At 40.2% G+C, this 6000-nt stretch overlaps 1 pseudogene; it reads left to right on the top strand.

Moving 5' to 3' along the window:
* The first annotated feature begins 3164 nt into the window (after positions 1-3164).
* The window catches only part of LOC134206272 (solute carrier family 52, riboflavin transporter, member 3-B-like), a 38317-nt pseudogene continuing 35481 nt past the window's right edge, over positions 3165-6000 (top strand).

The following is a 6000-nucleotide window of genomic DNA, read 5'->3' as shown; positions in this document are numbered from 1 at the left end:
GGAGTATTTCGACCCTGATAAGCCAGTAGTAGTAGTGTCCGATGCTTGTAATTATGGTTTAGGTGGCGTAATAGCGCATGTTATTGATGGGGAAGAACGGCCTATTTGCTTCACATCTTTTTCTCTGAATGAAGCGCAAAAAAAATATCCAATTCTCCATTTGGAGGCGCTTGCGGTAGTCAGCACGGTAAAAAAGTTCCATAAATATCTGTATGGAAAAAAATTTACCATTTTCACGGACCATAAGCCACTTATTGGCATTTTTGGTAAAGATGGGAGAAATTCAATGTCAGTTACTAGGTTGCAGAGATACGTATTTGAGCTCTCCATTTATGAATACGATATAATATACAGGCCATCTTCAAGAATGGGTAACGCCGATTTTTGTTCCCGTTTTCCGCTGGATCAGGAAGTACCCAGAGAACTGGATCGAGCTTACGTAAAATCTTTAAACTTCACTGACGATTTCCCTATTGACTATAAGAAAATTGCGCTAGAAACTAAACATGATGATTTCCTCGTAAAGATTATATATTTCCTACGAAATGGCTGGCCAGAGCGTCTAGAGAAACGGTTCGTTGATGTCTATTCACATTATCAGGATCTGGAAGAAGTGGAAGGCTGTATTATGTTTCAGGACAGAGTAATTATACCAGAATCTATGAAAAGTATTGTATTGAAACTACTTCATCGAAACCACTCAGGAATGTACAAAATCAAGCAGCTTGCCAGGAGAACCGTATACTGGTTCGGGATGAATGGAGACATAGAAAGCTTTGTTAGATCTTGCAAAATTTGCCATGAAACAACTTTTATCCCTAAACGGCCTCCATACTCAACATGGATTCCAACAAATAAACCTTTAGCAGGATTCATGCCGACTTTTTTATTTTGAAAAAAAGTTTACCTGGTAATAGTAGACAGCAATACGAAATGGATAGAAGTCGAGCTTATGAGATGGGGGACAGACTGTAGAAAGGTGATTAAAGTTTTTATTGGCATTTTCGCAAGATATGGATTGCCAGATGTCCTGGTAACGGACGGAGGACCGCCTTTTAACTCAGATCAGTTTATAAACTTTTTTAAAAGACAAGGAGTAATTGTGATGAAGAGCCCACCATATCACCCTCCAAGCAACGGACAGGCAGAAAGGATGGTGCGTTTAGTGAAAGATGTTTTGAGGAAGTTCCTGCTAGATCCAGAAATCAGGAAATTGGACGAGGATGAACGGATATTTTACTTTCTTATGAATTACAGAAACATATGTTTGGGAAAGGATGGAAGTTTTCCTCAGAACGTTTGCTATCATATAAGCCAAAGACAACACTTGATTTAATTAACCCTAAAAATAGTTATAAGCAACATCTAACTCAATTGCATGATGAGAAACGAGACGTACTGCTAACAGATACAAACTTTACAGCTAATCTGTTTGCTAAATTACGGAAAGGTGATCGGATTTACTTCAAAAACACAAACAAAGCAGATATTCGTCAATGGCTACCAGCGGAGTTTTTAATGCATATTTCTCCCAATATATTACAGATCTCGCTGGGCGGACGAGTCCTTTCGGCGCACAGGCGCCAAATCAAAGTTCCACCGGATTCTCGTAGAAATTTGCATAACCGTTTGGTGTTTCACGAGAACAAGTCCGGTGATTCAGCGCAATTTTCGAATAACGGCAACAGCAGTTTTAGTGGTCCAGTTTGTCGTGATGAAGGAGTAATGGCAGCAAAATCGGATTATTTCGGCTATGCAGCCGACTCGTTTTTGTTCGGGGAAAGTTCAGTTCCGCAAGGCAACATTCGGAGAGACAAGCCACCCAGTAAGAGACGAAGAGAAGAAGAAGAAGAAGAGGGGGACGACTCCGACTCCGATTTTTATGGCTTTGCGGCTGATTCCCTCATTTTCGAACCGGTTCCTGCTTTCGAAGAATCCTCTACAAATGGATTTTCAGATGCAGAAGAACCTTTCAGAAGAAGTAAACGTAAACCTAAGAAGCGAAGAAAAAATGATTTTTTATATTACTAGTTTAGCTTAAGATAATTTAGCAAGTGAAATTTCGAATTGTTATACTTAGAAAATGTGATGAATTACGTTCGCTTTCAAAGAATTTGTGATAATTTCAAGCTTCTAAAGGGATGAGAAGTTGTAATAGCTAGTTAAGAACCCCTGTTTGACATCAGTTTTATGAGAAGTATTTCTCTTCTGAGAATTGAGCAAATGATTAAAGAGCGGGGGATATATATATATGGTCATGCTTTCACTGAAATACAGCAGTAAGTTTTAGACATTCAACAAGACTTGATCTTGTCAGTATACCCTGAAAGAATACCGTCAGTATAACCGTGATCTAAAACACAGCAGAGAAATTCGGAGACGCATAGTGGCTGGAAATCGTACATACTTTGGACTCCGCAAGACGCTCCGATCGAATAGAGTTCGCCGCCGTACCAAACTGACAATCTACAAAACGCTCATTAGACCGGTAGGAAAGTGCTGCGTACCATCTATGGTGGGGTGCAGATGGCGGACGGTACGTGGAGGAGCCGAATGAACCACGAGTTGCATCGGCTGTTGGGAGAACCATCCATCGTTCACATCGCGAAAATCGGACGACTGCGGTGGGCCGGGCACGTAGCCAGAATGTCGGACAATAACCCGGTGAAAATGGTTCTCGATAACGATCCGACGGGCACAAGAAGGCGAGGTGCGCTGCGGGCAAGGTGGATCGATCAGGTGGAAGATGACTTGCGGACCCTCCGTAGACTGCGTGGTTGGCGACGTGTAGCCATGGACCGAGCCGAATGGAGAAGACTCTTATATACCGCACAGGCCACTTCGGCCTTAGTCTGAAAAAATAAATAAAATAATACCTGTTCGACACTTACTTTATATTCAAAACCATCAGACTATGAACTTATTTGTAACATATATTCATACATATCGAATTTACTTATATTCCTGTGGATTAAATTAATAGAAATTTCAGAATTGTTAATATTAATTAATATATCAAATGTCATATAATAATTAATAATTTATATAAATTATTGATATTGCCATGTGGGCCCACTGTTCAGTGTCCAACTACCTATATAACATGTCTAGCGCAAGCTCGTGCTCATTTTTCACTTCACCCTCATGCTCTCACTGGTTCACAGATGTTTGCGTCGATTTCTGATGGTGAATAAGCTAGAGTAAATAAACAACATTCTGGGAAGTCCATTCATACTTGGGTGCCACCCCCTATCGACCGTTAAATCACCCATCGGTATCAACGGAGTGTGCACTTTGGAAGTTCGATTGTAAACAGAACGTGAACATTGTACCAAAGTCCAAAAAAAACGGTAAGTGTAAGTTACTAAAACTATGAAAAACTATGTTTCATATGTTCAGAAGGTGGTTGTTATTACGTAACTCAAGTCAAATTTGTTGTCTCATTCCTACTCTATCACAGATTTGATGTGTTCTTATCGATCGAATACCACATCGTACTTTATCAGTGGACCCGATCAGCAATAGTAGAGAAAAACGTCATAGCAATCAGTCGAGCCTGGCAAAACAAGTCCAGCGTTCAGCAGCGTCTTCTTCAAGCATGGAAAAATTAACTTTGAACCCGAACTGACGTCGACTCAAAACGCCGGTATGTAAGTATGTCGCGTCATTGTTGGCGAGCCAGGTGTAGAACCAGAACGGCAGATAGAAGAAGAACTTTGATCTGTTGTATTGCTGAAGTAGGGTAGTTTTTACTCCACTCTTGGAAGTTTAATAAAATGTTAAGATAATGCACGAATGCTACTCTTATGTGACTATTCTAATGACTCTCAGGGCTACTATCAGTTTATTCATAGTGAATCGTCAAAAAGAAACAATCACGCTCGGCTAGTTTAAGCTAACTAAATATCACTTCACCGCCCGATACATGGCTGTGTGCAGTGTGAAATCGCCCCAACAAGGTCAATTTGCTCGGATCAATTCAGTTGGCTCCAATTGAAACGGAAAAGTTGTTGGAAGAAATAGCCCCATGATTCCACAGATCGGAGACATGATGGTCCTATTATGTGAACCCGACGAACAAGTGTATCAATATTGATGATTCGGAAATAGAATCAACTCCAGACCGTGTAGATGCGTCTGTTCATCCACATCACAAAGGATTTCCAAAGTGTGTGACTGGTTCGACAAGAAATAGTAAAGTATTGCCTGGAAAGTGAAACTAGTTATCATAACAAAGTTCGATTACCCATTAGCCGCTTGGGTGACATAACAACATCTATGACTTGTGTCTAGTGTGATTGGTATGTGGACGAAGCATTTCTAAAAATGTGACTTTCTTTGTGATTAGAACAAAAGGTGATAAGAACCAGAAGAGTTGAATGCATTATGAATGGAACAAATTGATAAATCAGGCTAACGAAAAACGTGACTGATTAAAATTACTTCGCAGCTTGTTCTATGCTAGTAACTCCTGAGTAGTCATTTCATTAGCAGCACTTCGTTCTTCGAGTGAAAACCGTGTGATGTAATTTATTTTTCGTACTTTTCAGTGCGCTACCGGTGGTTGTGACTGCTGCTGACTGTAAAATGAAACGCTGATGTAGAGGAAAACTTCGCTAAGTGACGATACCCGGCTGCAATTTAGTGAATAATGGAACGCATCGCGCATATCCATCCATGCTACCTCTAACTGTGGCAGCAGCAAGTGAGAATAGTTAGTATTGGTGTTCGCTGCTGGCGGTCTGGTTTAGTGCTTCCAAACTCGTGTTGCAAGAAAGTTTAACAGGTTTGCCATCTGTAGTGCCGGGTGATAAGTCCTAAATTATCTCGATAAAGGTGCGCGCATGAAGAACTACATAATTTTTAGGGGTGCGATAAGGAATCTCCAACCTTGAGCTGATGACGAAGGGATTAACGATTATCAAATAACGCTGGTGAGTAAACAAATTTACGTACACACATTTCCATCGTAAAATGTGATGGGGCTTATGGTTAATGGACTGGTGGACTATGCTGATGTAACTTTGTGATATGTTGTGTAACGGGCTATTATTATCTCTTACATACAATAGTTTTTCATTGTAATTAAAGTTATTCCATAGATGCACTGTAGCTTGACCTAATTTCAAGGGGATTTGATGATCTTTTCGTTTCTTCGTAGACCAGTCGTCGATGGTCACACTGGTTAATCTGGCGGACTGGTGCGCACTTACCTTGTGCATCTTGATTCAATAGAACTTTTGAACGGCAGTTTGTTTGATTCACTTTAGAGTTAAGATGCGTCATGCCTCCCTCCCCCATGATTCAAGGTGTTACGCCGAGTAATGCTGATCGCTTGATCAGAGCACTAGTTCTTTTAAGGATTCAAAATTGTTTTCTTGATCAAAGTGTTTCAAAAACGACTGTTCTATTCTTGCCAAACATTAACGGTTTAGGGTCGTTTGGACGAAAGGGTAATTTGGCCGAACACCGTTGGCCAAAGTTGAATGAATAGTTGAAAATAATACGTTTCCTTATTGAGTGTGTGATTGAAGTGAGTAGTGAGAAGTAAGAAGGACTTGTAGTGGGAAGCAAGAAGTGAGAAGTGATAAGTGAGACAGCGAGTAGCAAGCAATACGAAATAAGATTATCTCTGAATGAACAAAGAAGAAGGAAGGAATAAGAAGAAAGAATCAATGAAGAAGAATAGAGAAGGAAGAATCAAGGAAGAAAAAGGAAAAGGGACGAAGGAAAAAGAAGAAAGAAGCGAGAAGGAAGAAATAAGAATGAAGAAGGAAGAAGGGAGAAGAATGCATCATGATATATGCCTGCACCATTCTAGAGATATTGCAGATTTTTTACAATAGAAGAGAACGGGGCAAGGATCGCCACCTGGGGCAAGATGAGCACACCTTTATTTAACCGCTATTTTTTTTTAACTATCGTTTATTTGGAAGGCTCATTTGCCGTAAAGCGTTACGGAGCCGGAATCATGTTTTTGAATACAATTTTTTATGTTTC

Source organism: Armigeres subalbatus, chromosome 1, assembly GCF_024139115.2.
Source record: "Armigeres subalbatus isolate Guangzhou_Male chromosome 1, GZ_Asu_2, whole genome shotgun sequence".
NCBI lineage: Eukaryota > Metazoa > Arthropoda > Insecta > Diptera > Culicidae > Armigeres > Armigeres subalbatus.
This window is presented reverse-complemented; position numbering and strand designations above follow the sequence as displayed.